We start from the raw sequence: 17354 nt of genomic DNA, 5'->3' as shown, positions 1-17354 counted from the left end.
CAGATTTCAGGTCTAAGTCGGGAAGATTTTCTTTGAAGTCTCAGATCTATGGGGAAACAGAAGAGTGCCATTTCTGGAAAGGATGCACATTCTCCTTCTGGGGATGTGCCAGGAGGTTTGGGGTGTCCCTTGGTGAAGGTGAGGAGGACACTGGCTGGTTGGACCCCAAATGCCTTGGGTCATGACCTTGCGATTCTATGAGTCACTTCTGCATTCTCTCCCTATAACATAAGTAATTTGTGTTTAGCTAGCCGCAATTACAGTTATTACACATATTGCATGGCTTACAGGAAGTTTTTCTGGACTTTGGCTTAAGTTATTTATGTCAAAGCTATTAGTTCTTTCTCCGCCAAATGAATTCTGCGGTGATATTTCTGTCTAGGTCTCCAGTGAAAAAGAATGATCACTGGCTGAACCTAAGTTGATAGCAATACATTATGAACATTCTTCTTCTTATATAAAAGCATGCTTTTAGAATCAAAGTCCACTCCCAGTAGGTGAGCACCTATTCAGAGGAGAGAAAAGTGGTGATATATTTTTGCACTCGCTAGAGTCCTTGAAACAGCAATTTCGCTATTTTCTGTTGTAGGCTGTCAGATCTATTATAATTACTACATGCCACATTCAGATTTCATCATTTTCGGAATAACTATGCCTGGAAAAATTGCTCACTGGTTGAATTTTAGGAGAATAAGTATGCGTGCTCTGTGCAGATATAAGAGCTTTTATTTGCCATATACTGAATTATAATCTCCATTAATGTTTTGTTTAATAAGCTCATTTGCAGAAGGTATGCCAACAACAGTAACAGTAACATTCATAAATCGTAACAACTGCAGCTTTTTACTTTTCCAAGTGTCCCCTGGGTCAGGTTAGGTCACTATCACATCAGTCTCTGAGCCAGGCAGGGCCGCCAGTCACGTGCCAGTTCCACGAATGAAAAAATGAGGTCCCGAACTGTCCATGGGCGTGTTCAGCCTCACACAGCTGGGAGAAAGCCGCTACAACATTCAGAGTCCTTTCCTCTCAGATCTTCTGGCTTCGAGTAGTAACAGAATGTTTCCCATAAATCCTACGCCAACACAGAGGGCTTCAGGACGGAATCAGTTCTCTGTGGATCGACTCTACGGCTGTGACCCACGTCCCCTGAGCCGAGATAAACACCTGGAGCCGAGGCCTCTTTCAGACTTACCTTAAAGAGGCAGAGAGTTTCTTGAGAGATTTGCTCTGAACGAGAGCTTCGCAGGTGCCAATGGAGACGGCTGGACTAGAAAGAGAAATGGAAGCAGACTCTGCTGATCTCCGTTTACTCACTTTTGTTGAAGTGGAAATATTTAGGGAGTTTTAATGCTGACAAAAGACCCTTTCCCTCCTTTTCTAGAAAATCTGGGCTTCCAGGGACGTAATGACCCAAACGTGCAACTTCTCTGCCCGTCAGAGCCACATCCCTGCCTGCGTTGTCTAGAGAATAGCGTGCATCTCTGGTAGGACCTGTGAGCGTGGCAAGGCACCAAGATACAGGAGCTATGCCTGCAGTTCCCGCAGACACGGCAGGAGCCCTTATTCTAGGGATTATCCCACGATGTCATCCAAAGGCCTCCGCAGGGCAGGAGCGGGGGCTGGGGTGTACCGCTGTCTCTGCGAGCCGGCCTGATGCTCTTCCCGACCCAGGACTTGTCTCGCTTACACATTCCTCTTGGATGCCTCTTGACTGAGTTCTGACAGGTACCAAGACTCTCGAAAGGTACGTTTGAAGACGCTTTGCCCAGGTCTCGAGATCCGAAGACTGCGAAGTGGGGTAAAGTCTCTTCTTAAGATTCTTGTCATGTGTGCGTTCAACAATTTATTCTCACGCAAAGTTGAAATACATCTTTTCAGCATCTTATACTGGAATCTGAAATAGGCACTGCAGAGATTTTCAGAAGAGCCCATTGGGTTTGCAGCACTGACTAAGTTATGGACGTGATGCATCTTGGTGGAAGCGCTGCCCTGAGCTGGGCTCTGGGCGTGGGTGGGAGAGGGTGGAGCTCTCCCCAAGATCTTAGTGTCTGGTCCAGAGGACCGTTGGATACCTTCACCACCACTGGGAAACCATCACAGCAGCTCAGACGCAGGTAAAGACTTCAGTGAGATGGGAGATGAAATAGGAAATAGAAGAGCAGGTGCTCCAGCTGGGCCTTTAGGGTCAACCAACGTGTGCCAGGAGGAGGAGCGACGATTGCAAGTGAGGTCAACCAAAGTCTAGGACAGGGGGTGCATTCTAACAAGCATGTTCCCTGGTAGTGCCCAGAACCATGCCGGCCACTTTACACATCTTTTTCACTTTCACGTGAGTTATATTCATTCACGGATGACAGTGTCAGCTCCAGAACAATTATGATCTGTAGCATGGCGGGTAAAGTCGAGGTCTGTCTGCCTCCCAAATAGTTAAATACTTCAACAGAATGCATTTCACAGATAGACGACCCCGAGGGCTTCCAATTAGTATCAACGGAAGTACCATTTTCTCCAACCTCAGGGCCAGATAGCCAGCAGGCCATGCGTGTTTAGAGAGAATGGACAGAGTGGACATTCAGTTGACACCTGCAAATGTACCTCTGCTGGGAGAAACCTGGCTATCCATGGGTCCTGTACCCTCATAGCAAAATGGCTTCGCCAATGCCGCAATACCGGGAAATGTTTGAGCTCCCTGCCTTTGCTAGAATTAGGGACAGCAAACAAGTGCTTTTGCTGGGAGCAGCAGGCTTAGTGGATATATCCGAAGTGTTTCGGTGGCAGAAAAATACAAACCACACACTATTTTTTTGTCACCGACTTGAAATCCTGCGCAGGTTATTTTCCTAACAGAAGCAGCACACAGACATTTTAACCTGAGCGGCTTAGATTTGAATCCAAGCCTGTCACTTACCGTTAATGATGACCTGAGGCCAGGCTGACAGCTTCCCTGAGCTACAGTTGCCTCTTCTGTAAAGTGAGATTAAAGTTGCCGGTGAGACTGACCTCTAAACACAACAAATATTAATCCTCATAATAATACTGTCAACCTTTGCAAAAGATAGGTTATGCTTCTATATTTTCATAAGCGGTTGTAAGTATAATGTCTCCATTATCCCTGCAGTATGACCAGATCCGAAGTTTTGCAAATGATATTTGCTGTGCAGCTTTGGGGATATGCTCAAGGGTGAGCAGACCAACAAATAACTGGAGATGATGTGTTAAATTTTGAAGAAGAGGAGAAAAAAGTAGTATCTTTCAAAGAGGAATTTTCATTTCAGAATAAAAACCTAAATAGATCATGTAACACTGACTTCACGTCAAAAAAAAAAACAAAAAACAAAAAAAACCTAAAAAAACCCCCCAAAAAAACAAAACCCCAAAAAACCTGGGCCCCCACATGGAGATTTGGGCAGTCAAATGGTGCAGAAAAGAGAAGTCAAAATGCCTGAAATTAGTTCTCCAGTGGCCCAACATGTAAGGATCTGGCATTGTCACTGCTGTGGTTCAGGTCACTGCTCTGGGGGGGTTTGACATGGGTTTCACCCCTGACCTGGGAATTTCTGCATGCTGCAGGCACAGCATCCACCACCCCTGCCCCCCAGCAAAACAAAACAAAACAAAACACCCCATGACGGTAATTAGCATCCTGGTATGCGTGGGCATCTTGTTCAGGGCTGGTTGTGATGTGTGTGGGAAAAGAAGAAAATGTGAGGTTAAGGACACGTGTTCATAACCCCCACGAGGCCAAGACACCTGGGACCTGTTTCTACAGGAAGAACCCAGAAATAGTGGGGAGGGTAGTTTTGGAATCAGCAGCTTGAGACGACGACCAGGGGGGAAGAAGGGTCAGTGGTTAAACTTGAAACCCATCAAGGAGCCTTTGATGGACGTGATGTTGACAGCGACACAGAAAGAGATGACCAGATGCGCTGTTCCCATTTCAGCCGCCATAAAATTTTATTAGGCATGGAAGTCAATCTTGGTGTTAGCTCAGGTTTTCGCAAAGCCAGGCGTTCAAGGACAGGCCAAGTGTCCACCTCGACAAAGCTGTTTCTGTCCAACGCTATTGGAAAGTCATTTGTAAAATGGCCTTTAGTCTTGACTCGAGCCTTGGTTATTTTTTGATACATCGCTTTTCTTAATAGCGACTGTTTATATCTTTTTCCTTCCAGGCCTTTTAAAAACACAGCTCTTCACAGAACAATCTGACGCCTATTTGTAAAGCAACTAATGCCAAGTCGCCTGTATTTCAAGACTGTTTTTCAGGGTTTTGTTGCCCGAAACGAACAGTCAGCCTGTGGTTGACACCTCCTGCCCTTGGTTCATTGTGTTACGTGTTGTGTACACACTGCCCTGCGCAGGGATTAGCCAGTACAACGGGGCCACGTGTGAACAAATACTTATTTTAATTACATAGGGTGAGGTGTGTCTGGCTTCTCGCTGAGAAGACAGTTACTTACTAAAGCGTTCAGTAAAAAGGATATATTCAGTAATTTTTACCGCATTGAACTTATTAAGTTCTCTACCAATTTGCAAAAATAAAACTTTCTGTATTTCTTTATATACGAGACACATTCGGCACATTTACACTGTTACTTATGAGTTAATTTATGTCTTTGCAGAGTTTAGACTTTCCATGCCTGTTTTTTTTTTTTTTTCTTATCCTTTACACTAAACTGGAATGCATCTGAGGCAGCATATCCTTAGAGCTGTGCCTTACAGAGCTTGGACTCTTAATCAATATCCATTGATTTGAAAAATGTAAGCTTCCATTTATGACTTAGATGCCAATCCAGATAAAATGTTGGGCCTTTAATAAGTAGGTTTTTAAAACATTTGGGTCTTGACATTCTGCTTTTTCTATGGCCATGTCCAAGGCACGTGGAAGTTCCCGGGCCAGGGATCACACCTGTGCCACAGCAGTGACAACACTGGATCCTCAACCCCCGAGCCACGAGGGAACTCTGATATTCTATATTTTTTTTTTCTTTTTAGGGCCACACCCACAGCATATGGAAGTTCCCAGGCGATGGCTTGAATCAGAACTGCAGCTGCTGGCCTACACTACAGCCACAGCAATGTGGGATGTGGGATCTGAGCCATGTCTGTGACCTACACACCACAGCTCACAGCAACACTGGATCCTCTCCCTCTGAGCAAGGCCAGGGATCGAACCTGCGTCCTTGTGGATACTAGTTGCATTCGTTACCGCTGAGCCACACGGGAACTCCATGACATTCTATTGTTTTGAAGCAAGGAGATACCTTTGAGACCTTGGGTGGTTTCAAACCTTTTCTGTCGACTCTGGACGTTCTTGTGAAATCCACACAAAAGGATAAGAGGAAAGCGACTCTGAGTGTGTGGGAGGCAGGGGTGGCCCAGAGCTCTGAGGCAGGGGTGAACCCCCAGTGTCTCAGTGCAGTTTGGGCTCTATCAGCTAGCCCCCGCCCCTCATTTCATAGAGGATGATACCGAGGTCCGGCAGAAGCAACCTTCTCCCTGTCCCCCCCCCACCCCCCCTCCGTTTTGCCAGGATTTCATCAGCTCTTGGCTCCGCTGTGCTGCTGGTGCCCCGACCCAGATTCTTCCTGTGCCCGGGTCAGGGTTCCCAGCCCATCCTCATTTTCCAAATCCACACCAGAAGTTGCAGCTCCTTTAGAGGTGCTTGGCTATCATGTTTAAATGGGGAAAGTTCCGTAACAGGAGAAGGCTTTGTACTTTATGTAAATTTGCCATTCATTAGAGATACGATATTGAGAAGCATTTTGCTGGAAATAACAGTAATTAGAAAAGTGTCTTGCCTGACTTCTGGCACAGTATCATTAGGCTGGGTTTTTTTTTTTTTTTTCCCGTTTTTGCTCTAAAGTCACTTAAGTGTCTCCTGGTAGAAATAGTGGAGCTCAGGTTATCACAGGAGCCTGGCTCGGTGCTGGATGCATTTCTACACGTTCTCCAATCTAATGTTGGCTGCAGTCCTGGGAAGAAACTCATGCTGCTTATTTTGATTTTGTAGGCTTTGCTCCCCTCATCCCTGCCCCTTGTCCCGGGAGGGTGACCTCTGTGGCCTGCATCCCACAGGCTCCACACCAGCTGAATTCTATTGAACTCTCTCCACGAAGGCTCCCTGCAAGCAGCGCCGTGGGTGGTGCTGGCAGCGTGGGTATTACTGATGGCCTCGGATCCTGAGAGCGGCCCCACTCCAGGGCCAGTCTCCCTGTGACCCATCCCCCTCCTTGCCCTATCTTTCCAGCCTCGGGAGGCCCTTGTCCCTCCCTAACTATAAGGCTTTTTATTCCTAAACCTCTGCCATACCTCAGCACCTCGCCCTCCTACTAGAGGCGTCCCTTTATTTAATGCCCCTGGAAGTACCATCATCTGTGTCTTCTATTATCTTCAGAAACCGAAGAACATTCTCGTTTCGGTTTTACAGAGGACTCCGCCCAAAGATTTACCATAACGCTTAAGCTCTAGGATTCCCTCGTTTATGTGGAGCCCTTCCAAGTTTTCAAGGCTCCTGCATTTACCATCTCCTTGTTGGTAGGAAATATGCAGACAATATGGCCGTTCACGGCATCTTCTTCTCTCTCACTCACATTTCTTGGGTTGGTACAGGTAGGAAGAGCTCTGGGTACTTTTGAGATCTGGCTCAGGAGAAGTCGGGGATCTGCTTCACTTGAGTTTCGTGAGACCTTCTCACGGGGCTGCATATTCACTACCGCGTATAAAGTAGTTCCCAGCCACCCCAGGGTAGGAATCCCTTCCAGAAAGGCTTCCACTACCCCCTGTTTCAATTCATACAGTGGTTTCTGGAAACAAAAACGTGTCCCAAGCCACGTGGACCCAGATATGTAAGGTTGGCAGAGGAGAAACAAAGTTTGAAAGGAACCAAGCCAGAAACATGTCTGTGGACGCTTCTAAGCATCAGTGGTGAAAATTGCAGGAAGTTTTGCCACTTAACAGCACGTAACCAAATGGAAGTCCTTGGCTCCCCAGATACATCCTTTATAATGCACTATGTGCAATTCGAATTCATACTATTTTTACAAGAATTGTGTAACATAGAATTTATAAGAATTCCAATGTTTATGGGGGGCACAAGCATGCGCTAGTCATACACAGAAAGAATTTGGATTTGTCTTCTGGATTGGACCAAAATTCTGCAGTGTTATGTGGCGTTAGGAAAAATGAAATAGGAATCAGAAAAAAGTGTAAACACTTAAGTTAACGATTTTCTTTTTTTTTTCTTTCCTTTTTCTTTTTTTCTTTTTTCTTTTTTTTTGCATTTTAGGGCCACACCTGTAGCATATAGAATTTCCCAGGCTAGGGGTCAAATCGGAGTGATAGCTGTACAGCTGCTGGCCTGCACCACGGCCACAGTGACACAGGATCGGGGCTGCCTATGTGACCCACACCACGACTCAGGACAATGCCGGCAGGACCCCTGACCCACTGAGCGAGGCCAGGGGTCGAACCTGCATCCTTATGTTACTAGTCGGATTCATTTCCACTGAGCCACCATGGGAACTCCCTGGGATAACAATTCTTACAGTCTAAATTGTCAACCAAAACTCCAATCCATCATTCCAGGAGAGACTTAATTATCTATAAGAGACCCTAGAAAGAATTGTCTTTTTAATTTTCTCTGTAACGTATCTGCAAGCTTATTTTCATATGAAAAGACATTCAAAAACTATCCAGCCAAAATGCAGAGGGGTGAAGGTGCCCTAAAAGTGAACTAGGCCCTCAATTTGTAAGACATTTTTTTTTCCCTCTAAGTTATATTGGTGACATTTGTCAATTTTTAAAAATGTGTGATTTGTTGTGATTTTTCATTCCAAATAGATAGTCATACTTGTACCTAATTTATCATTTTGTTTTATCTTCGTCAAGGATGGCCCCTAAAACTCTGCAAGGAGGCTTTTCTGCTCGCCTGTGTGTACAGAACCCAACCCCGTTATTACTCATTAATAAGAGCGGCACTGGAGGTCTCAGTGTGATTTTTATGCCCAAGTGGATGATTTTTCTAGCACAATAGGAAAATCATTTTTCTGTCTTGGGTTGGGTCCCTTCAGAAACAGACTCTGATGCAAGGATTCAGGTACAACAGTTACTGTAAGTAATTAATGAAAGGTCCCCCCAGGGAGGAAAGGGAACAGTTCCAGGCAGCGGCAGCAGCGCTCAGTCCTACTTTGCAGCCGGAGGGACCGTGTGGCCGCTCTCCCAGGACCCTCCCACCGACCTCACTCACCACCAACCACCTGCTGTCCTCTCTCGGTGGCGGCTGCTCCGGGACACTGATTCCAAGCATCTCCAGACTCCTCCCCCCCGACTGTGGTCTGGGACAGTGTGGGCTCCCAGGGCCCACACAGCCAGGGCAGATGGGATCACAGGCCTGCCCCTAAAGCAGCAGGGACAGGGGCAGGGGAGGGAAGATGGGCAGAGCCCTTCAGAGACGCTGCCGGCCCTTTGCTTATTTTTGGTTTTCACTTTAGTCCCACAATGACCCATAACAATGCCTCGTATTACATAGCAATGGTCACGTGACCAAGCATTATCATAAACCATAGGTTTTTACAGACTAAGACCTAATTTCAGCCCCGTGGGCCTTCAGACAGCCTCTGCGAGTCTTTTGTGATGGGTTGATTTGCTTCTCACATACAATCACACTGCAGATAGCTCACGATACCCATTCGAGGGCCCTACAACCAAATGTCATCACAGTCCACGAACACAGAGATATTGAACACAGGTAGGCCCAGAATGCAAATAATCAATATTTTCTTGCTGCAAAATGAAGAGAAAATTGCACGGCTCGGCCTTCAAGAGCTGTCAGTCTTTCGCATTCTTCACACACTTTGCTATTATTACCTCGTTTTCACGACTTTGAAAACCTCGCTTTAGCCAACATCTATGCCATTTGAGATAAATGGTTGTGTTTTATCTGCAATATAAGTTCCAATATGTCGTGTTTGCATTCCTTTTGAGTCCATCAAGATAGGCATCATTTCTGTAATCGGCAATATACAATTATTTGATAACTTGTTACTTTAAGATAAATATTTAAACTGGATATTTGAAAAGACGTACAAATACAGGCTGGGAAATTGATTTTTTTTTTTTTAAATCCGGTTCAACAGAGATGCAGTGAGCTGTCCTCTTAAATTGATAAGATAACCATCACAGCACCTGCTCTGTGTTTATGGTAGGCTAGGTAACTATTTTTCCAGTTATTTGAAAAAATTTAATATAGATCATCACTGGTTGAAATGCTTTGTTCTAGCTTTAAAAAAAATGACTTTCCTATGATAACTACTGGGACCCATGGTTTGGAAAACTGATGAATGAAGTACTTTCTTGGTCAAAAATGCACGGTACCTGTATCTCAACAGAAGTCAAGTGTGTGCAGTCTAGTGGATTGGGTGTTCTTTGTTCATGGATTAACTTTGGTGGAAGAGGCAAGGTGAGTGATGCTTAGGGTGGGAGAAGAAAGAGTGGCCTGAATTTTTGTTTTTAATTTTAGAATGGCTGAAGAGGAAAGGCCCATTACGATTCAGACTTCTGTTTACAGCCAAACTTTCACATGTTTTCCTAATTTACTTTATCCATGCTCATTCATGTGCAGAGAAGGATGAGGCATACCTTCGCACATAGAGTGTGAGAGAAGAATCCAGTTCAAATATTACTTCTTCATATGTGGAATCTGAAATATGACACAAATGACCCTAGCTATAGAGCAGAAACAGACTCACAGACGTGGAGAGCAGACTTGTGGTTGTCAAGCGGGAGGTGGAGGGAGTGGGATGGACGGGGAGTTTGGGGAGATGCCAACTATGACATTTAGGCTGGAAAAGCAGTGAGGTCCTACTGTATAACACGGGGAATTAGACCCAGTTTCTTGGGATAGAACATGATGGAAGATAGTGTGAGAAAGGGAATGTACATATGTATGATTGGGTCTCTGCTGTACAGTAGAAATTGGTACAACCTTATAAATCAACTATACTCTAATAACAAGTTTAAAAAACAAAAAATATGATTTTTTCAAGTTCCTAGAACAGTTTGCTACTATGTGATACTGTATCACTGTTTTTGGTAACTCTATTACTTTGGACTGCAAGCATTTGTCTGGGGTTGTCTTTTTTTTTTTTTTTTCTTTTTTTTTGTCTTTTTAGGGCTGCACCTGAGGCATATGGAGGTTCCCAGGCTAGGGGTTGAATCAGAGCCATAGCCGTTGGCCTACGCCACAGCCACAGCAACACCAGATCTGAGCTGCATCTGTGACTTTCACCACAGCTCATGGTAATGCCGGATCCTTAACCCACTGAGCAAGGCCAGGGATTGAACCTGCGTCCTCATGGATGCTAGTCAGATTCGTTTCTGCTGAGCCACACCGGGAACTCCAAGGTGTACATTTTGAAAGGTTTAAGTTTTGGTTGGGAGAGTTCATGGCCCACAGTCACTTCTATGGCAGGCATTTTGGTTAGTTCTTCAGGTCACTGCAGGCTGCTCATCAATAACCAACATGAGGCTCGTGCAGGTGAGACTTATTTCACACTGGGTTTTCAAGAACCAGTGCAGCGGAGAACACAGCTCTGCACTCACGCGTTTATTCTTCTGCAGAAGAGGAGGGCAGGTGCACAAAGGGCCTTTTCCACAGATAAGTACATATTTGAAAGGCAAGATTCACATGAATATTTAGAGAAATAGGAGAAACGTGCTCAAAGTCAGCGAACACATTCTGAAAAATTTGCCCAGTGTTGTTATGCTGCATCGTGTGTGTGTAAGCATGAGTGTGAGTTCACGTGTGTGAAAAGTTATATAAAAAGATTCACAGAGTTCCCATCATGGCGCAGTGCAACGCGTCTGACTGGTGTCCATGAGGACGCAGGTTCGATCCCTGGCATCATCCCTCAGCGGGTTAAGGATCTGGCGTTGCCATGAGCTGTGGTGTTGGTCGCAGACGTGGCTTGGATCCCATGTTGCTGTGGCTGTGGTGTAGGCCGAGGGCTACAGCTCCGATTCAACCCCTAGCCTGGGAACCTCCATGTGCTGCAGGTGCAGCCCTAAAAAGACAAAAATAAAATAAAATAAAATAAAAATAAATAAAAAAATAAAAAAACGAAAGAGTCACACATTCTCTTTTTTATTATATTGGGATTATATTGAGTAAACAACCTAAGGCAGGGACACAGACGGGAGCCAGTGTCACCCCGCCCCCTCGCATTTGGACAGGAATGTCTCCGAGCCAGCGTCCCCTCCATCTGCCCCCTTCTCTGTCAACAGGGGATCTTTCTCAAGGGAGGGGCAGGGCGCAGACGCCTTCGATCACATTCCTGCAGCCTCAAGTGACACTGTCAATGTTTAGGACAATTATATGTACTTAAAGTTTAAACAGGCTGAGAGGTTTTACAAAGCTCCGATTCTGAATGTTTCAAGTCTGTGCCCTCGAGTCTAACCTATAATTCCTTCCTGGTCTTTGTGAAGCAGCGTTCCATCGTGAAAGCGTGTAGCTAGCTTGTCAATAAATCACGTGAAGATTATATGGATTTAACAGCCTTCATGACACAAAGAACAATCACTGCCTGTTTTAGAAGTTTAAAACCAAATGATGGTGTGTGCTTTGCTTACAAGCCTAGGCCAATAAATCCTAATTTGACTTGTATTTACTTTTCCAAATTAGTAGAATCTGTTAAAATTGTCAAGATCGCTTATTAGTTTTCTAAGTTTCTGGCTTAAAAAGATTTACCATCGAACCCCTGACACGGTGTGGTGACAAGGAATTTTTCCTCCCCCCTTTGTGCTACAAAATTTAATTAGAAATGGCTTCTTAGGGTTTATGGCATCATCCTGCTACCTATTCATTTCAAATTTCACCTTTTCTTGCTTCTTGTTATGTTTCAGTGATTTCTTCCCTGTGTATAAAAAGCTACAACCTTTGTATAGTAAATCACAGTTGTCTTTGAGTGAATACATTGATATGGGCGCCAGAGGGAAGTCGATGTAACGACGTTCCAGGACAAAAGCATCCAGGCTCCTGCTCTTACCAGAATGCACCTAAACTGGCATTCCGACTTGCTGAGGCTCTGCATTAGAAATGAAGACCACAGCCCGCTTCAAGGGGACAGGAAGGTGTTTCAGGCCTGACCTTTCAACGAATGTCACTGTGCTTTGTCCTGAGTCCTTGCTCGCTGTTGGTACCTGGCACCACTCCCCAGTCTTTCGAAGTTACAGTTAAAAAATTACCATGTAGTATACAAATTAGAAATGCATATACATTGTAAAATAGACTCAGTGGTAATTTGCTAAATTCTAATTTTCTGAGTGATAAATAACGAACATAATATGACATATGCTAAGATATTCTTATTTTTTTTTGCTTTTTAGGGCCTCACTTACCTTGCTTTCAATCCCTTTACTCTCCTCCATTTATAACGTTATAGCTGTAAATATTTTCTCTGCATGCTTTTGAAAACCACATCAGACAATGTTATGATGTCTAACTTTCAAACGTAATTTAGAAAACTCAAGAGGAGTTTATCGTATTTTTCCACATTGTGGCCTACCTGGCTCTTTTTCTCTTCTTGATAGTTCTAGATTTCTTTTATTATTTGCTTTTTCTTTAGAGAATTTCCTTTTAAGGGAAGTCTGCTGATGACAAAAATCTCTTTTTGTTTGTTTGAGAAGGACTTGCTTGATTTCTCCTTCATTCCTGTATTTTTTTTTTTGTTTGTTTGTTTTCTGGCTTCGACTGTGAGATGTAGAAGTTCCCCGGTCAGGGATCAAACCTGCACCACAGCAGTTACAATGCAGGATCCTTAACTCACTGAACCACCAGGGAACTCTGCTATAGAGTATTTTTGCATGATATAAAATTCTGGGTTGCAATTTTTTTTTTTAAGCACCTGAAAAACAGTGCCCATTTCCTTCTGGCTTTCACAGAGTCTGATGAACAATCTGCTTTAACATAAATTGTGTTAAATTTTTCTTTCTCACTGCAGTCTAGATTTCTTTTTCCTTTGCTCTTTGAGTTTAAGGAGTTTGGTTATGATGAGACTTGACATGGATGTCTTTGGATTTATTCTTTCTGGTATTTGCTCAGCTTCTCGAATCTGCAGTCTTAGGCTCTCTATGGAATTTGGGTAATTTTCCATTAATTTCTCTGAATACTTTTTTTAATCCTGCACTTTTCATTCTATGCTCTTGGACTTCAATGATATACATGTAGATCTTTGGTGATCACACCACAGTGCTCTGAGGCTCTGTTCATTTTCCTTCCCAGACTGTGCTTTTCTCTGTTGCTCAGATTGGCTGATTTCCATAATTCTATATCAGGTTCACTGCATAGCCTGCCATCACCTCAAAGAAGATACTGAGCCAAGCCAGTAAGCTTCTTACAGAATTGATTTAATTTTTCTGTTCTAAAATTTCCAACTAGCTTTTTTCTTTGTATCTTCAATTATTTTGCTGTGATGTTCTCGTTTTTCAGTCTGATTTTAAATTCTTTTAAGATAATTCCAACACCTGTGATATTAGCGTTGCTTCTGCTGATTGTCCTTTCTCACTCGAGTGGAGAGTTTCCTGGTCTGTGTTTCGATGGGAGATGGTCACTCACTTCCTGGACGTTCTGAGTATTTTGCGGGGAGGCTCCGGGTCTCCCTTAAATCTGTTTCTGCAGGTTTCCTGTGGCCCCAAAGTGTCAGGAGAAGGAGGCAGGCTGCCTCAATGCTGCCAGGCAGTGGTGGGGGCCCTGGTGCTACTCAGCCTTGCTACCGTGGGGGAGGGCACCTCATCACTGCTCCCCACTAATATGATGGAGGGGACTCCTTATCATGTGGTACAGAGGAAAGTCCCCTCTCCCAACAGAGCTTCCCTGACAGTGCCCCAGCAGGGAGAAGGGGCCTCATTACAGCCAGGGGAGGGTTTCATTCCTATTTATAACTAGGTGTTTATTCTAGTTGTGGATGTTTTATGTGGATGAGCACCTGCCCAGGCAAGGGTGGGGAGAAGCCCAGCAGGCTTGTCCTCACTGTAACTAAGCAAGAGGGACAGGCAGGAGGAGACCAGGTCAGAGACAGAAGGTCCTAAGCCAGAGGATGGGGCAGCAGCTGATTCAGAACATTCGTTCTCAGAGATGGGGGATTCTTATGCTCCAAAGTGGGACACTCATACCCACCCGCTGACACCATCTGGGAATCTGACTGGCAGAGGCATGGGCCCCGGAGAGAGGAGAACTGCAAACACACAGCACATGCGGCAGGGGAGCTGGACTCTTTATATGTTGCTCCGTGCCGCTCACATGCAGAAACTTAAGGCTGGGTACACAAACAGTCCTGACTATAAATTGTTAAGCATGACAATTGGTCACTGAAATGACTCAACTCCTCTCCAAAACAGGATGGTGCATTATGATTCTCAACTGAAGAAATAGTCGTCTAGGAAGACACCTTGGCGACTCCTTCTGAATGCATTTTTCTGTGACACAATAGATATTTGATGTAAATATAAATCAAATGTTTTCTAAAAATCAGTTTAGAAGACCAAAAAAAAAAAAAAAAAAAGAAAACCCCAATGGAAGCAGCAATCCTGGGAATGTTTGAGAAGCAGTGAATTTATTTAAGGGAGTTCCCTTGTGGTACAGCAGGTTAAGGATCTGGTGCTGTCACTGCAGTGGCTCAGGTTGCTGCTGTGGTGAGCATTTGATCCGAACTTCCACGAGCCTCAGGTATGGCCAAAAGGAAAAAAAGGAATTTCTTTGAAGTGGGTATTTGCCTATGCTGGGATGTTTTCTCTGTGTTAACTTGAATGTGATGAATGACCTGGGTCTATGGCATAAGGACTGATAAAACATGTCTTTACTAAATTATCACCCCGGTGTGCTCTTTCGATTCTATTAGATTTGAAGAGCTATGTGATTTACGCATAAATATGTCATCAAATTCTGTAGGTTCCAACCATGATTGCAAGGGTTACTTTGGCATGACAAGAAAAAGATTTGAGCAGTTTCTTTTCTCTTTTGTGTGGTTCTCCAACCTTTTGGCAACTGACACATTAGCAAAGAAAGTTTAATTGTGGATGGATTTGCTTTGCTTTTCCCAGGCATGCAAAAAAAAAAAAATTCCTATATTCATGATATTAATTGAGTCGAGGAAACTTTCACTACCTAACAGCTCACTTCGTTAAGTAACTTTTTGTCTGACCTCCACTTTTAGGAGGTAGAAAAATTGTTAAGAAATTAGGCTTTTTTGTCCCCCCCCAGAAAGTAAATTAAGGAAGAAAGAGATTGAGAAAAGAACTTCAGGCTTTTAGTAGAATAAAATTCACCTCTTTTTTTTTAATCATCTTCTGAAAACAAATTCAGAATGTGCAGATGCAGTAAACTAAAGATTCAATTCTGTTCTTAATCCCCAAGAATTATGCAGATTTCAATTGAAGAAAAAAAAAGTTCACTAAAATAAATAAGACAGAAAGTTTTTTTTGTACTTAAAGTGAAGACTTTGTTAGCTAAGTTCTGTAAATGAGAATAATTTGCTTCCCCATTCTTCTATTACATTGAAAATTTACTTGTGCATATAATGTGATATTCTTAAATTCAGCTAAATTATATGAGACTTATCCTTGCTGGCAAAATTTGACAGTAAAGTATTGGGTTCAGGATATAATTTTGAAGGGTGTACATTTATGATTTATGGGAAGATAGTTTTAGGGAGGGTTTATACCTCATGAATACGCTCATGTAAAACCTCATGTATGTCAATTACGTGCCAAACCTGTTATTTTTAGGCATTTTTACTTGTAAATGAGAATCACAAAATTATCTATTATTATTTGTATGTCCAAAATATCACAAAATAATAATCCAAAATAATAATATAGTCCCAAAATATATTATATTATTATATATTATTGGACTATAATAATAGTCCAAAATATTAATCTCTTGGCCGACTTAAGACAAGCCAGGGTTCTGGACCACTTAAGAGGGTCCCTCAAACAGAGCTGTTTTAAAGAGAACGGGGACAGAAGGCATTTCTGAGGAAAAATGCTTTGTCTTTTTCACAGACAGGCTTGGCTACTTTTTGTTTTTTATTTACTGGCATCAACTTTGTTAGTCCAGCTTCCTAAGAAAGCTGCGGATTTTGTGCAAGTCCATACAGTCCTGAACTTTTAGAGGCGGTCATCAGCAGGGGCGGGTAGCCCGAGGCCAGGACCAGGAAGGAGCGGCTCCCTGATCCAGGCAAGGAGCCTCTGCCCAGCCTGGGCACCTGCCGATGGCGGGATGTGTGGCCCCAGACCTCTTGGCAGGCTTTAGTGTGATGGGGACTCCAATACTGAGGTCAGCGGGGAGAACCCGGAGAAGATGGACCACAGTGTCCGCGGCTGGTGGCCCTGGCAGCCCCCGAGATGACCTGCTGCTGTGGGAGGGGGCGGTGTCCCGGTAGGCGCCCCTCCTCCTCCAGAGAGGCAGGACCTGACCCTCTCTGCACATCCATCCCATGCCTGCCACGCAGATGTGGCTCATTTATTGTCATTTAATCGCTTTCCAGGCGATTGCTTCATTCCCAGTTTACCTCGAGGTCACCTGGAGCTCCTGGGGATCAGGCACCTTGCCCAGGACCGGATCGCATGTGGGGGGCGGCAGGGTCTACCCGGAGTGGCCGCGAGCCCAGGCGCTTTCTGCTGCGGGTGCGAAGTTTCCGACACATCAACTCCCTGTATTTGCAGATCATCATTCCCAAGACATCCATGCTCCTTGGAACCTCGTCCACAATTCCTAGGATAAGCATTTGGAGGTCTTGAAAAGGAACCAGGCAGCTCCAAGAGCTCCCACCCCCACTGACGGTACCAAGGTGCTGGCTGGTGTCCCCACATCAGAGGGAAGCTGGTGAAAGTGAATTTCAAGTTACTTTCCTCCTAGGAAGACAGTGCCTGGCACATTGTGCATCTTTGAATGTGTGTGTTTCTTTTTATTCTATTTTAATTAGGAATAAACTCTAACCACTATGTAGCTAGAGTTTTATTCACTTGGCTGTAGTCACAGGTGTGGAAATAAACAAGGCAAAGAAGAAGACAGTGCCTTGAACAGGGAGACTCTGAAAATGATTTTGTACATCACAGCAGACTCCACGTAACTCGAATATGCTGCTTCCAAGGAAAGCTGCGCTTGTGCAAAGTCAGCAGTTATCTCTTCTCCCGACAGCCAGCACATGATAGCTGGTGTTTTTAAGGTGCTATGTGCTGTGATGGGATGGTGTCAAATTTTTCCCTATACATCTCTATTTTGTGCAGCCGAAAAGCAGCATTTGAGTAACGCAATTTCTGATATTCAGAGCGTAGACACAGGCTCCAGTTTGCACATT

Source organism: Sus scrofa, chromosome 3 (genome assembly GCF_054392235.1).
Source record: "Sus scrofa isolate SSC_HxYL_T2T_F1_AM1 chromosome 3, Sscrofa_HxYL_maternal_Yorkshire_Landrace_v2.0, whole genome shotgun sequence".
Lineage (NCBI taxonomy): Eukaryota > Metazoa > Chordata > Mammalia > Artiodactyla > Suidae > Sus > Sus scrofa.
The sequence above is the reverse complement of the archived record's forward strand: the minus strand, read 5'-3'. Positions refer to the sequence as shown.